At 36.2% G+C, this 20,906-nt stretch overlaps 1 long non-coding RNA gene across 1 annotated transcript; it reads left to right on the plus strand.

The window, feature by feature from the left end:
* The first annotated feature begins 16,442 nt into the window (after nt 1-16,442).
* LOC124896664 lies at nt 16,443-19,921 on the plus strand. Its single transcript, XR_007053030.1, has 2 exons — nt 16,443-17,393; nt 19,553-19,921. It is a non-coding gene; the product is annotated as an uncharacterized LOC124896664 (long non-coding RNA).
* The last annotated feature ends 985 nt before the right edge of the window (nt 19,922-20,906 follow it).

The following is a 20,906-nucleotide window of genomic DNA, read 5'->3' on the forward strand; positions in this document are numbered from 1 at the left end:
TTTTTTTTTTTTACCTTAACTAATTATGATACCATTTCATATACATAGCTTATTATCATAAAATACTCACTATGTTATTTTAGGCCAAATCCATCGGCAAACCCCTAAACTTGGCACGATCTTTCACTTTGGCACCTCAACTGAACGTTGTTCACTTTTGACACGTCAAGTAGCAATAAATTGTGTCACTTTGACACCTTTTGCCGATTCAACAAAGAGAGTGTATTAAGCGCGTTTTAGGGGTATTTTCATAATTTTTAAGGGGTATTTTCATAATTTTTTATCTTTAATTTTTTTTTAAATTATTAAAGTTGTTTAGCCAAATCAGTAACAATATATATACATAGCAATTAATGACATAATTATCCAATTCATTAATATATATACACAATTAAATTAAAAGAACCAATTAATTGATGACACGTGACATTTTCTAAAATAATTATAAAATTATTTAATTTTATTTGGCAGCCAACCTCCACTCCCACCCTACCCCCCAAACCCCAAAGTCATCTTCTCCACCACCACCCATCTCCCCGGCAACCCTCACCCCAAGTCTTCTTCTCTATTTGGCAGCTCTCACTCCCACCCCCAGCCCACTCCACTCTTCTTCTTTATTTTCTCTCGTTCACACTCTCTTTTACAGTTTCACATAAGCAAAAAAGACAAACAAAAAAAAAAGAATTTTTTTTTAAAAGAATTCAAAAATGTCACTGCGTGTTTGTTTCTTTCTTCAAGAAGATAAGTAAATCATTTACATTTTCCAAATGATTCAAAGAATTCAAGCTTCCAGAAACATCTATAAAGGATGAGTAAAACGATGGATTGAAAAATTCAACCTTCATTAATGGAGGTTAAGGTTGTGTGGAGTTTAGTGATTGTGATGCTATGGTGGTAATGAAAATTTGATAGTGGGTATGAAAGAAAATGAAAGAAAAATGCATGAATAGAAAAAAGAAAAAGAAAACATTGGGAGTGAGGTGGGGTGGGTTGAGGAAGATAATATGGGGTGGGGTGGGGTGGTTAGGAAGATAATATAAGGTGGGGGTGGAGTTATTAATATTTTTTATTTAAATTAATTATATAAAAATTATTTTTATGAAAATGACAAATGTCTTTTTAGAATTGGTCCCTTTTCATGTGTTTTAATCCTTTTTTTTTTAAATAATAATTTTAGGTGCATATAGTGATGTGACAATTTAAATGAGTTGGCACAAATTAATTGACCGTTTTATCCATGTTGGCGGTGAGTGAGACACACACACACATGCTGATGTCGAAAGGTGCCAAAGTGACACAGTTTATTGCTACTTGAGGTACCAAAAGTGAACAACGTCCAGTTGAGGTGCCAAAGTGAGAGATCGTACCAAGTTTAGGGGGCTGCCGATGGGTTTGACCTTCATTTTACGATCCTAAATTAGAAATGCACATGCTCTCAAATTAGAAATGTACATGCTTAAAGAGAATAAATATAAAACACAATTAAACTTAATGAAATAATTGATCATTTCTATTTATCAAATACTTATCACCTTTCGCAAAAATCTATACTTTCATAAAGCAATCTCAAAGAAAGTACCATATCACTTTGACATAAAATGAGATTTGAAGCGAAAAAAGAACATTATGGTCAATAACACATCACAACATCTATAGATGTAACTGAAAGAGGGAAAAAAATAGCAATACACAAAAAAATATAATTATAAATAAAAGACATAAAATTAAGAAAAAGAGAAAAATATACCTTTGAACTATGATAAATGGTACATATATACCCTCCGTCATACTTTGGATACTCCTACAGTTAATGAAATGGTGTGTATATACCTCCGTATATACCCCCCACACTAACGGTAGGGGCATATATATACCCAAAGTATTTACGATGGGGGATACATACGTACCATTTATGATAGTTGTTGACACCTATTTTTCTCCCTCCATGACTAAATTTGATCTTGAGTTTCTTAGACTACAAATAAAATTACAACATTTATTTTATCTGAATAAAGGATTTTCAAAGTATTAACTTGAATAAATTTTGCTCTCAAAAATAATTTATTTGGATAAATGTTTGTTTAATTTTACCAAATCAAGAAGCTCAAGATTAAACAAGGCACTAATTCGTATTGAATTTTGATTTGATTTAGTCAATTTATTAAATTTGATTCTAATTGAAATCAAATTGGCCCCAATTGTGATGAAATTGACCAATTGATATTCAAATTGACTAGAATTTAAAGTTAATTGCCTAAATTGTAATCCAAAATCCTAACCCTAATCCTCAAAACCCTCCATCCCAATTTAAACTAATAACCTGCCCAGGCCCATCTATTCACCAACAATTAGCCCATACAATTTAAAAGACAATAGTCCTTTCCCCTTTTTAAAAGATTCGATCCAGAAGCCCAAAATTCCTTTACCCAGCCCAATCTCCCTTATTTCTCTCCCTTCTCCTCCAAAGCAGCAAAGCTGCGTACAAACAAGAACAAATTCTCAACCAGCCACAACATCGGCACCAACCCATACCCGACCCAAACTCCGCGAATCCATGAAACTTCAACCCGATAATATTACAAAACCCACCTCCTTTCCCTTCCTCGCTTCGATTGTACTCCTCACGTGATTGGCATGTGATTTTCGTACCATGGGAAGTCCAGGATTCCTCTAGAAAATATGTAGGTGTCCGTTCCAACGGCTAGATGTTGAGAATTTCGGGTTGAATGGTAAAAAAAAGTACACACTTTCCCAATTCTCATTGGTGGGTGAGAGAAATTTCATTCCTTAACCTCTATTGGTTGGCCTATTTTGGATTTCATGAAGAAAATCCAAAATCTGCACATTGGTGGATGAGGGATCTAAGCTGTAGAAGAAATTTGAATTTCAAATTCCAAATTTTTCTTCCTAAAATACCCCAATACTATCTTCTATATAAGAGGCGATGGGTCACTGTTTAGAGGGGTTGAAGATTCTAGAGTTGAAAATTAGGGTTGGGAAAATTTTTGGGAAAAAGGGGAAAATTCGGGTAGCTAAGAGTACTTTCTCATGGTAAAAATTTACTTTCTCATGGTAAAAATTTCTCTTTTCTTTCTTCTTTTAAAAGCGAGTTTGAAATTTTGGGTCTGAAAAGAGGGGAAAAATTCTCAAAAAGGCAGAAACACAAGAAAGGAAATTTTGGTTCAGAAAAACCGAGAGAGAAGGAAGAAAGGAAAAGAAAGAAATTTTTGGAGAAAAATTAAGTCTTTAGTAGAAATCCTGTTCTTGTTTTGAAAGTTCGTCAGCTAAATTAGAGTCTCGAGTTGACGGTAAAGAAGTTTCTTAGGGGTCGTGATCTCCGTACCACATCGTTGTCTCATTTTGCTGCACTTAAAAAGGTAAATACACTCTATGTTCCCTTTAATTTGACCACTGTTCTTCTTCATCTCTTTTTCTTCGTAACTGATGTAGTCGTAACTGTTCTTCTTCATCTTTTTTTCTTCGTAGCTAATGTAGTTGTAGTAGTAATCTTGTTCTGCTAGGAGTAGCTGATGTAGTCGTATTCGTGATTTTGTATGCTAGCTTTGGCTGCTGATGTAGGAAATGTTTGTCATGTGATTACGTTTGATGTTAAACTCCTAGTTTAGCCGCTAAAATTTTTAGTTTTCAGTCTTATTTGCACGTCTTAATTTCATAATTTGTTATCTGATTTCGACATTGCTAATTAGCTTCCAATTTGCTGCTTTGTATTGTATATTGCTAATGAGTTGACTTACTGATTTCCATCGAGGTTCCTATTTCAATTTCTCGCTTCACTAGCTTGCTAAATGTTGTTTTGTTTGAATTATTGTCTTTCTATTTAGTTAGTAATATCACTAGCAGGACTACTTTGCGAGTTCCTTTGGCTTCTCAAATTCCAAAGAGAATGACCAAAATATTTCCAATAATGAAATGTACTACAAAATTCTAGGATCCTTCGACGGCCATTTCGTTTGAATGAGAAGGAGGACCATACTGATATGTTGACTCGTTCATTATTACTGTTTGACAGTCTTAGATCATTATTTTCTGTTTAAACTGGCAGCACCACCAGCTGGCCTGCCTTGAGAGTTCCTTTGGCTTTTTCAATGCCAAAGGGAATAATGAGATATGTCCAAAAGCGCACCCAAAATCTTATAATTCTCCGATGACCATTTTGACTGTTAAAAAACTCATTTTTTGAGTTTGTCGGAAAGAGGAGAAGGATAAAATAATACGCCCTGCCAGCTCCTTTCTTTAAAAAAGGAAATATCCTGGTCGGGTTCCCTCTGTTGTGGAATTGCAAAGTTTGAGTCTTTCATTTCCCTTTTGATTTCGATTTAAGACGGTATTTTGTTTGATTGATCCCCGAGGAAATGCAATGGCTTTATTGTAAAAGAGAATGGATGAGGTCTCTTTGATGTTGAAAATCATTACATGGTGTGCATTCTCTTTGAGCTGGGTTTATGGTTCTCTCTCTAGTTATAATTTTCAAGGCCTAAAACTCTTTAGAGTTTTGTAAGGCCGTTTCCAGGAAATGCTCTTAGCAATTATGTAGAGACAAGGCTTTTGTGGGAGGAAATTCTTTAGATTTCTCTCGAAAAGAAATTTGGAAGACGAAACGGGGTCTCATCATACCCGAGTTTCATCTTCATAGTTTCTCTGCTAAAACTCTAGGTAGGCAGGTTTTGCTTGATTCATTTCAAACGTTCTCTCCCTTTTTTGTTTTCGTTTCATCATGTCTATCTACGCTTTATGGTATTATATTGGTTATTTTGTTTTGTTCATTGGAAGAATGGTGGTGAAATTATTCTTGAAGCCATAGTTACTAAGACTCTTTTGATTATTCAGAGATCTGTTGCTTCTTCGCTCACTGTAGTATAAATATACTATTAACTTACAAACTTATCTTCTTGAAAAATTATGATTTTTTTTAGTTGTCTGAACAGTTCTTGGGTCAAGTTTCATTAATTCTTGCTTAAGTTGACGTTGTATGTTAGTGTTTGTTTTTCCAAGCTGCTAAATTTAGGTAAGATATGTTAATAAGTTCTGTCCTTTTAAAGAAATGGTACAGTGTGAAGCTCTTTTTTATTTCCTCGAAAAAAGGGGTTCTTTTCTTACTCGAAGTTATGCATGAGTCGCTTATGAGGTTTATTTTAACTCCCAACTCTAGTGTACGTCTCATTGTTTACTTGTTCTTGCTTACGGAAATCCTCACCAATTTAGTGTTAAAACTTTTTTTTATTAGTTTATATGTTTATTTATGTACTGATGACAACCATAGTTGCATGACTTTACCCTATTGCGCATGTCCTTTTTCCTTGACTTTTCTACATCTTGACCTACTGTTTGGTATGTTATTTTGGATTACAATAGTTCTCTTTTTATCTATGAATTTGTTATGTTATTTATCTATATGGTGTTCTGCACTTTGGATGCATATTAATCTCCTTATTTCGTTCCTTCCATGTGAATCCGTTTTTGAGTCCCACATGGACTCTCTCCCTTTTCCATATTCATCATGGGTTATTGATGTCCACTATCTCTATTGAGTCAACTCCGAGATCAAGTCCAAAAGCCGATTATGAGGCATACGGATGTAAGGAGACGAAAGGAGAAGAATGAGTTGAAGTCCATCTTTGAAGCGGCCAAGGGACTTGAAAGTTTTGTTTTTTCATTTATTTGCTCATTTATTTATTTATTTATTTTTATTGTTGTCTTTGTTCATTTATTCATTTATTTATTTCACTTATTCATTCATTTGGGTCTCGAAGCCAAAGTTGTAAATTTAATACAGGTGGAGCGGATTTTAGGTCAATGGGCCTGAAAGGATAGTTTAGGACAGGTTATGGGCCGAAAGCCTAATTAGATTGGGACAGGGTTTATCGATTTGGGCCCAAGGGTCTAAACTCTTTACTTTATCATCCCTTTCCCCTTTTATATGTTTATTTGCTTATTCATTTTGTTTAGACTTAGTTAAAATCCCTACTAAATTGCCTAAATTCATTTTACACAAGTCATTTTCCAAAAGCAACCACTTTTCAACAAATTAATGTTTTTACAAGTTAATCTAAAGATGTTTTCAAACAGTTCGGACAACCACAAGTCTCGGTCCATAGTTTAAGACTCCGTTCCCTATAGCCTAGTCTATATCCACAGCTGACGTGACTCCGTATCGGCGCCTTTCCCTTTGTATAGTATACGGTTAAGTGACTTCCTAACCTCAACTTATAACGGACGTTTTAGGTGTCTAACACCTTCCTAAAATATTAATAGGAACCGCTTATTCAGAATCTCTAACTTAAACGATTTTCTTAGTTTGAATTGTTTGAAGTAATTCTCTAAAGGTTTCTTAATTTCTTTTCAAAATTAAGTGGCGACTCTTTTAAAAATAGTCAAAATTTCTCCGCAAAACAGAAATGGCGACTCTGCTGGGGACTTTGAAATTAGGTTCTAACCAAATGTTTGATTTTATCTTTTGATTAACTATTTATGTGTTTATGTGTTTCAATTCTGTAAAGTTTAATTATCGCATCTCATGGCACATTCCTGTATTATTTAAACTATTTTAGGGTTTCGTTGATATCCCGACCCCTGTTGTTCAATTCCAAAATATGTTGGAAATACGAACGGTTTATTAGCACGTGAGTCGTCTGGTGGGTGTTCGTATTTTCAAACACAAGTTGTCGGCTTGAGAACCAGTGTTCAAACACACTCTAGACCACCTAGGATAGAATGAAACCAAAACCCTATTTTAGGAATGATCCTAGGACGACCCAATACCCGAGCAGGGTATTGGGTCCATTAGAAAAGCTGCCCTCCATCTATTGACCCTGAGTCAATTACAGACGAATCATATTTATGTGTTGAAAAAAATATATGCTTGTCTAATCAATCCATTACCCTCTGGGGATCGGGGAAGGCTTATCTTTGCCTGTTTTCGTGTAGGATATGACTCAACTGCATTCCCTCAAAAAGTTCAAGATAGTTATTAAACCCAGCAATTTTTTGAAACTATGGTGGGATCACATGAGCGCAGAAGAGAGAAAGACTGTTAGAACACACATCGGGTATCTGCCTTCTTTGACCGAGATGGACGCTTGGCCTATAATGATCCATGTACTAACAACTTTTTGGGATAATCAGAATATGATATTTCACTTCGGGGATGTTGAATTGACTCCAACCATTGAAGAGGTATTGATTTGTTACGAGAGTACTGAAATGTGTTTTAAGAGAAGGGAGAAACCTGATAAGAATATTTTATTCCTAGTTGTATGGTATTGTCAAAAGATCAAGGAGGTATTTTTAACTGATGAAGACACCTGGATAAGAGAATGTGATGGAGCAAATATCACTTTTCGTGAGTTGTATCGTTGGTTCGGAAGATTCAATGCTTTTTACAAATTTGGACATAAATTTGAGTCAAAAGCAAAATGGAAGGAGACGAGAGCCTTTGCATTCGCGGTAGGCCTACTTGGAACCATGGTGTTCCTATAAGGGGAAAATGACACAATTCATCCAAGGGTTGTCTCAGTAACCCATGCACTCTTCTTTGGAATGAAGTACAATTCTAAAAAGGTATTCCACAACTTAGCTCCCATGATTATTGCCTACATATATCGAGCTTTGGGAAGATGTCAAGTCAAGAACTATTTCTTTCAAGGCTGCAACCTTATATTGCAATGGTGGATGATGATGCATTTGGTGAAAAACCCTAGAACGGTACAACCTGATAACAAAACAAGATAGAATTTGCTAGAATCGCACGATATGTGGTTGTTTTTACACAAGTTCAAAAGGGAAGCATCTCATGAATTTTGGTTTAAGACTCTTGGAGAATTAAGAGGTGACGATGTGCAATGGTTCATTAACTATCTTTGTTTAAGGAAATACACTATTCGAGGGGGTGAGTGATCTTTTCTAGTGATTCCAGGTCTCAGGAGAACCCGTCCCTACAATCCTGGTAGAGTTCTTAGGCAATTCGAGATCAAGAAGGAGACACCTTAAATCGATTCTATGCTCAGATTCTTCACCGAGTATGATGAAAGCGAGCCCCCACGCAAAGACTACATGATAAATGGATGGAGAAGAAGAAGGTGGACGGAAGTCTCTTTTCGTATAGGGTATGAACCTAAAGTCAGGGACACTTACAAGGAGTGGTTAAAAAAGAGCCTTGTCGGAGCGTTAATTCCGAGGCCGAACGTTCCCACTCGGGTCGTGGATATAGAATCCGAGCATCAGATCCGAATCCATAGGCTTCAAGATGAGTTTTAGAAAAGTGAAATCGCACACCAAAAGATGCATGTAGAAGATACTTTAACAATACGCATGTTGAGGAAAGAGTTGAAAAGATCTAGGCAAGAGGCTAATGATGCTAGGCAGTGTTTAATCAATTTGGATGATAGCATGGTCTCCCAACTCGATAGTATAGAAAAATGACTTATGACAGCAAGGCACAGTTATGCGAGAGTCATCTGATCATCAATAGGTATCAAATAGCACAAGAGGTGAACAAGGTAAAGAAGGCAAAGACAGACGAAGGAGCCTCCGGTAGCTAGTTTTTCTATTTTCACTGCGTGGGAACTTATCTTCTTTCATGTTATTTCCTTATCTTCTTTCATGTTATTTCCCTTTTTCCCTAAAGATTGTATCCCTCTTTTGTTATTTTTTGTAGGCATTTATGCCCTTTTCGTGTCTATATAAGTTGGGGGATAATGGATTGACTTTAAGGAAGCATATATTTTCTTCAAAATCGTTAGGCTTGAACCCTTGGCTCAAAAAGGGTCACCCCGGTTAGGATATGCATTATTATAATGTTTTGTGTAATATAATTATCTTATGTGCTTATGTGTGTGTTTTTTGGATCAAAGGCAAGTTTATCCGCTATGCTCCTATGGATGAATTTGGCTATGACTCAAACAACTCTACGTGGTTATTTCTTATCGAATATTTTGCATTACTTATCACATACAGAAACTAACACATCTGCCTTTGAGTTGTTTTACTTTACAGATAATAGAAAACTACTCCATGTTCAAATAAGCTGGCAGAACATCCCTACTTCACCCAGTCAAAAGCGCATAAAATCCCATCCTCTGATCATCATTCAATAGTGACTGGAAATGACGAAGAAAACACATTGACCATCAGGGACAGTGTAATAGCAGAACATTGACCATCAGGGACAGTGTAATAGCAGAACAGAGTGAGATAATTACGGAGCTTGCAAGAAAGTTAGAAATGCTTCAGGAGGAAATAAATCGTACTCGAGATTTGGCTAACCTAGCCATCACTGTCAATGCTCTCACTCCAGGAGGACACGATACTCCACTCCAAATTCCTTCCCTCAGTACGCCTATTCTTGGGAATCAGCTAAATAACGCATCATCCATCTCTTCTCCTCAAATTGTCCAAAACACCAATCACGAAAATAACTCAGATGTCTACCATCCACGAAATCCATCTCTAACCCCACAAAACCTATCTCTGAATCTATTCCCAAATCCCCAAAACCCATTTGCAAATCAATAAAATTTGTTCCCAAATCCGCAAGATTCACTCCTAAATCCACAAAATCCACCACTAAATCTTCCATCGAATCTATCCCCGAATCCACCAAATTCGTTTCCAAATTCGCAAAATCCTTCTCAGATGCCACCAAACTACTCTCAAATTCCACAAAACCTTTCTAATTTTCAAAATGTCATCCCCACATACCAACCAACTTCCTTTCATCTGCAAAATCAAGCCTCCCTTCTAAATCCTCCTCATGCCATCATATCCTCTGACATCTATAATCCCTTTACTAATCCCGAGATGGACCATTACGAGAAGAAGGAGAAAGAGTGGAGGACCAAGCTTGAAATGAAGTTGCTAGCTATGAATGAAGAGATCACGAGGATAAAAAATCACATGGAGCAAGGGACCACGACGGTTTAAGGTACGATAGTTTATGTGTTTACCCTGGAGTAGATCTACCAGAAGGGTATAACGACCCTAAATTTGAATGTTCAATGGCACCGAAAATCCAATGACCCATCTGAGAAGGTATTGTCATCAAATAGTGGGGGTAGGGAAAAATAAAGCATTATTGATGCGTTTGTTCAGCTGGAGTTTAAGTGGCAAAGACTTGGAATGGTTCATGTCTCAGGAACTGAAAAAATGGACTGGTTGGAGAGCATTGGCCGAGGGTTTTCTTGACAGGTTCGTATTTAACATTGAGATAGTCCCTGATCGATACTCACTATATCGGATCAAACAGAAGAATAATAAGTGTTTTCAAGACTACGCCTTTCGTTGGAGAAAAGAAGTTGCTAAAGTACAACCTCCTATGTTGAGGAAGAAATGGTATTGGTTTTCTCTCTCGCCCCGGAAGGATAATTTTATACCAGGATGGTATCCGTGGTCCGAGAAACTTTCGCAGATTTAGTAAAGATTGGGGAATCGTTAGAGGAAGGTATCCAAACAGGAAAAATTGCCAAAACCCCAACATCATCTGAATCTTCTGTATTCTCAAAGAAGAAAAGAGAGGATGCGACTGCAGTCTCTACTAATTCCATTGATAAGTTAAAGAGGAAATTCAAACCTAAGAATGTTTTTTTCTCATCATCGTCACTAAGTTTTCAGCCTGTATTCTACACTCAACCCCAATGTCAAGCTTTAATTCCAAATATTTTACCCCAGTGCCAAGTTCCACAGCTAAATTATCAGCCTCATACTCAAGCTACTCTTCCAAATGACCAAATAGATGTCCAAATGTCTCCAAACTATCATTAAGTACCTCCTTCTAATAATCGAAATCAGTATAACCACCCACGTGTAAACCTTGAAAAGAAGCCTCCTAGAAAATTCACTCCATTAGCTGAAAGTCGTACCCAGCTTTTCGAAAGATTGATGAAAGTTGGTTATTTGCAACCGATCCAGCCAAAGACTATCAATCTCAACTCCCAATTTTATCAAGCCGATCAAAATTATGCCTATCATTCAGGAGTAGCGGGCCACATTACCGAGGATTGTATTAACTTAAAACATAAGATCCAAGATTTGATCGATCAGAAGGTCATCACGCTTCAATCGCCGACACCAAATATTATTAACAGTAATCCATTACCTAACCATGGGGGACCTATGGTTAACATGATTGAAATAAAGGGTGAATGGGCATCTAGCAAGACCATTATTAAGGTAAATTCAGAAGGACTCAAAAGAACAGAAAAGGTGGAGAAGATAGAGAAAGTTGTGGCCACCTTAAGTAAGGATTTGGAAGGAATTATTAAGCCTGTTATGGTCCCAGAAAAAGCATTTAATCCTACAATAGATTATCAACCAATAAAGGAAGATGAGATCGAAGATAATTCAAAGGATAGTCTGTTTATGCCCTTGCCGCTCTTGTACCAATCATTTCTCATACATGAGATGTCAAATGATGATGGTCTTAGGGATGGGATAGGAGATCTGTTTGAAGGATGCAATCATATACCAGATGATTTCCCAAAGTCCGGTGGGGTGAAAAAGATTGCACTAGGGGAGGCCTTGCAAAACTGGACCTCCACTCCACTTATAACCCATCACCCATCGTGGTAGATGAAAGGGCAATTACTAATAGTTTTTAAAATTGGTGATGATCTAGAGGAGGCCCCGTGATCCACCCTTTTATGTCTCAAATTTTTATTTCATGTTTTACAACTTTCAAAAAGGCATGGGCCCACATTTGTGTGGGTCATGAGCTATAGTTTTATTTATTTTCCAAAAGGCCTCCCTTTATTTAAGAAGTTATTTTTTTAAAATATGATTATCTAGCATGGTTTATTTTGCTAGCAATAAGTTAAAAACCTGCCAATGTCATGTCATGTCAAGGGTTAGACGAACAAAGCAAAGAAAATAATGATGAACAGAAAAAGGTGATGAGGAATAATTAGTTAAAGGTATAGAAGAATGTGAAAATCAAAAGAAGCCCAACCTGGAGAAGCCCTAATCCTACCGGAGATGGATGGTTAAGAGTGGACTAAACCAATCAATTCTGATGCACTAAAGAGAATTGTGCTTGAAAGATGTTATAATTTTTGTGTTTCCTTAGTTTACTTGTAATCGCCTTTGTAATAATGTTGTTTTCTAGTGTGTAATTGCCTAGAACCCCTTTCATTTTATGTACGAACTACATTTGACTGGAATTCCCAACAAAGGGATACGTAGGCGGCCTATGTCGGCTTCGATCAACCCCTTACAAGAATTTATCCTTTTTTTTATGTATGAACTACGTGATGACCTGAATTCCCAGCAAAAGGGGTACGTAGGCAGCCTATGTCTTCTTCGGTCAACCCATTAGATTTTTCTATATATCCTTAGCATAGTCCTGAACTACGTTTGACCTGATTCCTGCTTCAACGGAATATGTAGGCGCAACCCTAGGAAATGGAAACTGGGGCAGAATTTTTGAGAAGGAATCTTAAAAATTCACAAGAGAGGATCAACGTCCATCAAAGAGAATGAAGATCAACAAAGACTTCAGATCCACTCGAGATGAGATCATCTTAGACTACTTTAAACTGGGGCAGAAATTTGGAGGGAGGCCTTAAAATTTTCACGAAGTACTGGAATATATTTCAAATTCCCCGACACCAGAGGTTAAAGCCAAGATTTTGAAGCCACCAACTGCGACAAAGTCTAGGTAGAATCAATTTCTGGCTATGACAGAACTATTTGAAGAACCCTCCGACAATGATCATGAGTTCTGGAAGTCATCTGTCGGATATAGTCAAAGCCACGAGGAAGACGTTCGTTTAGAGAGTACACGACATGGCTGACAGAGATTTTCTAAAGCTTTTACAGATACTTTCAAAACTATTTGCTAAAAAATAAGACTACTTTTGAAAAAAAAATCCTTACAAATCTTTTACTTAGTGATTACCTAGGCGGCTATAGGAGCAGGGACCCAAGGTGGAGGTACCAATGTAACCGGGCACCTGAAAGATGGCAAGGAGAAAATCAAGGATCGAAGAAGGTTGACACTGAGTAGTTTTATTCAAACTAATCATTTCTCTGTGGATGCAGGGATCGATACACAAAAATGAGCATTTCTTTCAAAAAATCCCCAAGCAAGTCGGGAGCCATACCAGAGCATATAGTGCTTAGGAACGGTACTTTTGGTAACCTAAAAGCGGGCTCAACACCCATTTATCGATGACCTTTTGAATTTTCCATCTCATTTCTTGAAATCATGGAAGACAAACAAAGACGTCTTCTTTTCTTTACAAACATTGTATTTAGAATTTTTCTCAAAAAATGGTCGCTAGCAAAAATGACTTTGTTTATACTAATTGTCTATCTTGAGTACAGGTACATGTAGAAAGCAAGACGCAGACAAACGAAATCAGATAAAACTATTTTCAAATCTCCAAGATGGCCATTCATATCATTGCCAAGAGGGTCATTGCATATCATTGCCAAGAGAGCCATTGCATATAATTGCTAAGAGGGCAATTTCATATCATTACTAAGAATGCCATTTCATATTATTGTCAAGAGGGTCATTTATATTATTTTCAAGAGGGTCATTTCATATCATTTTCGAGAGGGTTATTTTATATCATTGCCAAGAAGGCCATTTCATATCATTGCCAAGAAGGCCATTTCATATCATTGCCAAGAGGGCCATTACATATCATTGCCAAGAGAGCCATTTCATATTATTTCCAAGAGGGTCATTTCATATTATTGCCAAGAGGGCCATTCATATCATTGCCAAGAGGGCGATTGCATATCATTGCCAAGAGGGTCATTTCATATAATTGCCAAGAGGGTCATTTCATATCATTGCCAAGAGAGCCATTGCCAAGAGGGCTATTCATATCATTGCCAAGAGGGCCATTCATATCATTGCCGAGAGGGCCATTCATATTATTTCCAAGAGGGCCATTCAATATCTGTTGACACGTAAGACATAAAATGCTAGCGTCGAGGATATCATCAGTATTTTATATCTGTTGACATGCAAGACATAAATGCTGGCGTCGAGGATATCATCATTATTTAATATCTGTAAACACGCTAGAAATAAACACTGGAGTCAAGGATATCTCATCTTTTATGAATCAGCATCTGAATGTATTGAGAGAACATGATTTGAAAGGACACCTTTAAGTCGCTATCTGAAGACGAGCGATTTACAGGATTTCCTAGAAATTGATAATTTGAGGGTCATTTATAAGTCATATTATTTGAAATAGGATAGTGTGTAAGATCACCTATGAATTGATAGCTTGTAGGTTATCCGTAAGCCACAATAACATCCTAATCGGATAGTGTGCAAGGTCACCCAAAAATCTATAGTTCAAAGGTTATCCGTAAGTCGCAACTAAATCCTTACCGGAGAATATGCAAGAGTATCAAATTGATAATGTCCAAGGGTTATCTATAAGCTGTGTCATATCCAAGATCGATTATGTGCAGGATTACCCAAAGACTTGCAATTTGAGACATATCTGTAAGTCATATTATATCCAAGGTCGGATGATGTGCAGGAATACCAGAGAGCTAATGATTGGAGGGATATCTGTAAGTCATCTCTTATCCAAGGTCGGATAATATGCAGGATTACCTAAAGGCTAGCAATTCAAAGGATATCTGTAAGTCACCTTGTATCCAACATCAAATAATATGCAAGATTATCCAAAGATGGTCAATTCAAGGGAAAGCTATAAGTCGTATCGATACAAAGATGCGCAAGACTTACCCAAGATCATAGGAAAAGAATTATTGTCAATGATCGAAAAGGTTATCATTACACATGTGACAAGCATTACAGGTAACCAAAGGGGTTGGCGGATCAGCATAAGACTAAACGGTTGCAGGGACCGTTCTGCATAAAGGGTCATTGGTGTCCAAAAGGTCACTCCACTTTGAAGACATATTCATTCGAACAAATGAGTTAGTTATGCAACAACCAAAAGGGTGTTACTACTGTTATCATAAGTTATTTCATTCCAAATAGGTACATGAAAAGATGACTCCGCTTTTCAGGCAATAACCTATATGAAAATATGGTAAAATACTATACACTTCTTTCGTGAATTATGCTTATGACTAAGGATTTTGTTTGAGATATTGTCGAGAGAATCCAAGAGGATAAAAATCTCAAATCAAAACCATAGGTGCGAATGACTTCAGATAGAATACAGCACAATATGAAACTCTTTCTCAGCAGCAAAATGGGACATAGTCTAGAGAGGGATGTCAAACTCTTTACACGCGAGCTAAAGGATGATCACCACCACCATATAACCACACCCCTATTAGAAGGCATGTGGGTATTCTGGGATATTCTTGTTTCAACTTCACCTTCAGGATATTTCTAAACTTACATCGAGGGTAGTCTTCCCTTCCTTCAAATCCGGGTGATAACATATCTAGAGTTTTGGAAATTATGTCCAGGTAAGTTCTTTTCTATGGATGTGAAAGATTCCACATTCATGGTTAATAGGTTACAATCCTCTTTTCCATAACTTAATCATTAACTTGTCACTCATCCCGAGCTGAAGATCGTTTAAAATAAAAGACTATTTTTTCTACCTATCGAGTCGAACTACAAACAATCTGATTCCCTAAAATCTTGGGGATATGTAGGCCAAGATCTATGTAGAAAACTCGACTGCATTCCAACCTCCTCCAAATCCCTTTATTCTCCAGCTTCTCGGTTTAACTAAAAACTCTAAAATCGTGATAGTTGGTGAATTTTCTTGAAAATCATGCTTAAAATCAAGCTTTATGAACTACAAATGGCCTGAATTCTCATGAAACTTGAGATATGTAGGAAACCTGATATCGAGGTTCGGCCATAGCTCCATGAAACTCGTGCGGAAAATCAGCCTCTTTCAAATTCGAATTTGTGGTCGGACAAAAATTAGGAATGTCAACCTCCCTTTGCCCAGAGTTACTTGCATCCACCCTATCCAAAGGGAGGAGGCAGTTGTTGACACCTATTTTTTTCCCTCCACGGCTAAATTTGATATTGAGTTTCTTCGACTACAAATATAATTACAATATTTATTTTATCCGAATAAAGGATTTTTAAAGTATTTACTTGGATAAATTTTTCTCTCAAAAATAATTTATTTGGATAAATGTTTGTTTAATTTTACCAAATCAAGAAGCTCAAGATTAAATAAGGCACTAATTTGTATTGAATTTTGATTTGATTTAGTCAATTTATTAAATTTGACTCTAATTAAAATCAAATTAGCCCCAATTGTGATGCAATTGACCAATTGGTATTCAAATTGGCTAGAATTTAAAGTTAATTGCCTAAATTGTAATCCAAAATCCTAACCCTAATCCTCAAAACACTCCATCCCAATTTAAACCAATAACTTGCCCAGGCCCATCTATTCACCAATAATTAACCCATACAATTTAAAATACAACAGTCCTTTCCTTCTTTTTAAAAGATTCGATCCAGAAGCCCAAAATTCCTTTATCCGGCCCAATCTCCCTTATTTCTCCCCCCTTCTCCTCCAAAGCAGCAAAGCTGCGTATAAATAAGAATAAATTCTCAACCAGCCACAACATCGGCAACAACCCATACCCAATCCGAACTTCACAAATCCATGAAACTTTAACTCGATAATCTTGCAAAACACACCTCATTTCCCTTCCTCTCTTCGATTGTACTCCTCACGTGATTGGCATACAGTTTTTGTACCATGGGAAGTCCAGGATTCCTTTAGAAAATGTGTAGGTATCCGTTCCAATGGCTAGATGCCGAGAATTTTGGGTTGAATGGTACAAAATCATACATACTTGCCCGATTCTCATTGGTGGGTGAGAGAAATTTCATCCCTTAATCTCTATTGGTTGGCCTATTTTGGATTTCATGAAGAAAATCCAAAATCTGCACATTAGTGGATGAGGGATCTAAGTTGTAGAAGAAATTCAAATTCCAAATTTTTTCTTCCTAAAATACCCAAATACTATTTTCTATATAAGAGGCGATGGGACACTGTTTAGGGGGATTGTAGATTCTAGAGTTGAAAATTAGGGTTGGAATAATTTTCGGGAAAAAGGAGAAAATCCGGGTAGCTAAGAGTTCTTTCTCATGGTAAAAATTTCTCTTTTCTTTCTTCTTTTGAAAGTGAGTTCAAAATTTTGGGTCTGAAAAGAGGGAAAAAATTCTCAAAAAGGCAGAAACACAAGGAAATTTCGGTTTAGAAAAACTGAGAGAGAAGGAAGAAAGGAAAAAAAAGAAATTTTTGGAGAAAAATTAAGTCTTTATTAGAAATCCTGTTCTTGTTTTGAAAGTTCGTCAGCTAAATTAGAGTCTCGAGTTGATGGTAAGGAAGTTTTTCGGTGGTCGTGATCTCTATACCGCATCGTCGTCTCATTTTACTGCACTCAAAAAGGTAAATACACTCTATGTTCCCTTTAATTTGACCGCTGTTCTTCTTCATCTCTTTTTCTTCGTAGCTGATGTAGTCATAGCTGTTCTTCTTCATTTCTTTTTCTTCGTAGCTAATGTAGTTGTAGTAGTAATCTTGTTCTGCTGGGAGTAGCTGATGTAGTCATATTCGTGATTTTGTATGCTGGGTTTGGCTGCTGATGTACGAAATGTTTGTCATGTGATTATGTTTGATGTTAAACTCCTAGTTTAGTAGCTAAAATTTTTAGTTTTCAGTCTTATTTGCACGTCTCAATTTCATAATTTGTTATCTGATTTCGACATCGCTAATTAGCTTCCGATTTGCTGCTTCGTATTGTATATTGCTTATAAGTTGAACTTATTGATTTCCATCGAGGTTCCTATTTTAATTTCTCGCTTCACTGGCTTGCTGAATGTTGTTTTGTTTGAATTATTGTCTTTCTATTTAGCTAGTAATATCACTAGCAGGACTACTTTACGAGTTCCTTTGGCTTCTCAAATGCCAAAGAGAATGACCAAAATATTTCCAATAATGAAATGTACTACAAAATCCTAGGGTCCTCAATGACCATTTCGTTTGAATGAGGAGGAGGACCATACTGATATGTTGACTCGTTCATTGTTACTATTTGACAGTCTTAGATCATTGTTTTCTATTTAAACCGGTAACACCACCAGCTGGACTGCCTTGAGAGTTCCTCTGACTTTTTCAATGCCAAAGGGAATAATGAGATATGCCCAATAGCGTACCCAAAATCTTATAATTCTTTGATGACTATTTTGACTGTTAAAGAACTCATTTTTTGAGTTTGTCAAAAAGAGGAGAAGGATAAAATAGTATGCCCTGCCAGCTCCTTTTTTTAAAAAAGGAAACATCCTTGTAAGGTTCCCTCTGTTGTGGAATTGCAAAGTTTGAGTCTTTCATTTCTCTTTTGATTTCGTTTTAAGACGATGTTCCCAAGGAAATGCAATGGCTTTATTGTAAAAGAGAATGTATAAGGTCTCTTTGATGTTGAAAATCATTACATTGTGTGCATTCTCTTTGAAATAGGTTTGTGGTTCTCTCTCTAGTTATAATTTTCAAGGCCTAAAACTCTTTAGAGTTTTGTAAGGCCGTTTTCAGGAAATGCTCTTAGCAATTATGTAGAGACAAGGCTTTTGTGGGAGGAAATTCTTTAGATTTCTCTCGAAAAGAAATTTGGAAGACGAAATGGGGTCTCATCATACCCGATTTTCATCTTCATAGTTTCTCTGCCAAAAATCTAAGTAGGCAGGTTTTGCTTGATTCATTTCAAACGTTCTCTCCCTTTTTTGTTTTCGTTTCATCTTGTCTGTCTACGCTTTATGGTATTATATTGGTTATTTTGTTTTGTTCATTGGAAGAATGGTGGTGAAATTATTCTTGAAGCCATAGTTACTAAGCCTCTTTTGATTGTTCATAGATCTGTTGCTTCTTCTCTCACTTGTAGTATAAATATACTATTAACTTACAAACTTATCTTCTTGAAAAGTTGTGATTTTTTTAGTTGTTTGAATAGTTCTTGGGTCAAGTTTCTTTAATTCTTGCTTAAGTTGACGTTGTATGTTAGTGTTTGTTTTTCCAAGCTACTAAATTTAGGTAAGATATGTTAATAAGTTCTGTCCTTTTAAAGAAATGGTACAGTGTGGAACTCTATTTTATTTCCTCGAAAAGAGGGGTTCTTTTCTTACATGACGTTATGCATGAGTCACTTATGAGGTTTATTTTAACTCCCAACTCTAGTGTATGTCTCATTGTTTACTTGTTCTTGCTTACGGAAATCCTCACCAATTTAGTGTTAAAACTTTTTTTTATTAGTTTATATGTTTATTTATGTACTGATGACAACCATAGTTGCATAACTTTACTCTATTGAGCATGCCCTTTTTCCTTGATTTTTCTACATCTTGACCTACTGTTTGGTATGTTATTTTGGATTACAATAGTTCTCTTTTTATCTATGAATTTGTTATGTTATTTATCTATATGGTGTTCTGCACTTTGGATGCATATTAATCTCCTTATTTCGTTCCTTGCATGTGAATCCGTTTTTGAGTCATACATGGACTCTCTCCCTTTTACATATTCATCATGGGTTATTGATGCCCACTATCTCTATCTAGTCAACTCTGAGACCAAGTCCAAAAGCCGATTATGAGGTGTACGGATGTAAGGAGACAAAAGGAGAAGAATGAGTTGAAGTCCATCTTTGAAGCGGCCAAGGGACTTGAAAGTCTCATTTTTTCATTTATTTGTTCATTTATTTATTTATGCATTTTTATTGTTGTCTTTGTTCGTTTATTCATTTTTTTATTTCGCTTATTCATTCATTTGGGTCTCGAAGCCAAATTTGTAAATTTAATACAGGTGGAGCGGATTTTGGGCCAACGGGCCTGAAAGAATAGTTTAGGACAAGTTATGGGCCGAAAGCCTTACTAGATTGGGACATGGTTTATCGATTTGGGACCAAGGGTCTAAACTCTTTACTTTCTCATCCTTTTCCCCTTTTATGTGTTTATTTGCTTATTCATTTTGTTTAGACTTAGTTAAAATCCCTACTAAATCGCCTAAATCCATTTTACACAAGTCATTTTCCAAAAGCAACCACTTTTCAACAAATTAATCTTTTTACAAGTTAATCAAAAGATTTTTTCAAACAGTTCGGATAACTGCAAGTTAGCGAACGTTTTAGGTGCCTAACACCTTCCTAAAATGTTTATAGAAACCGCTTATTCAGAATCTCTAACTTAAACAATTTTCCTGTTTTGAATCGTTTGAAGTAATTCTCTAAAAGTTTCTTAATTCCTTTTCAAAATTAAGTGGTGACTCTTTTCAAAAAAGTCAAAATTTCTCCGTAAAATAATAGTTTGGGGGGTATATTTGTTTCTTTTTTATTTTTATTTTTTATTTTAAATTATTAATCCAAACCCTCTAATAAACGCGTTATTATCATCTCTATAACGATATATACACACAACACAGTAACAATTACTACTATCAATTTAAAAAAGAATTCATTAACCGGTAAAACCCAAAAACAACACCAAATAAATTGAACCCCTCACGTTTCAATTTTCAGCGAAATTCTATCGGAAAAATACTACCCACCATCGGTCAACACCACATAGGCACCCTTTCTGTCGAATCGAAAACACCCCACTGGCGAACCATCGTCACGGCCCTTGCTCCGGCCACCTCCGGCCTAATCTCCACTTCCTCCAACCAGTAAACACCAACTAGCAGCAACGATCAATTCCTGCAATTTGATGAGATTCACGTTTAAGAGAAAAATAGAGAGAGTATCAAATTTGAAATAAAAAATAAAGGTCGGATTGAGTTGGTATGAAATTAGATTGGATGGGTTTATTGGCTCAGAAAGTGGATTAGGTTTAATTATTAGGGATTAAAAATTAAAACAAAAAAAGAACAAATATACCCCCGAACTATGATAAATTATATGTATATACCCTTTGTTAT

Source organism: Capsicum annuum, chromosome 3 (assembly GCF_002878395.1).
Source record: "Capsicum annuum cultivar UCD-10X-F1 chromosome 3, UCD10Xv1.1, whole genome shotgun sequence".
Classification (NCBI taxonomy): domain Eukaryota; kingdom Viridiplantae; phylum Streptophyta; class Magnoliopsida; order Solanales; family Solanaceae; genus Capsicum; species Capsicum annuum.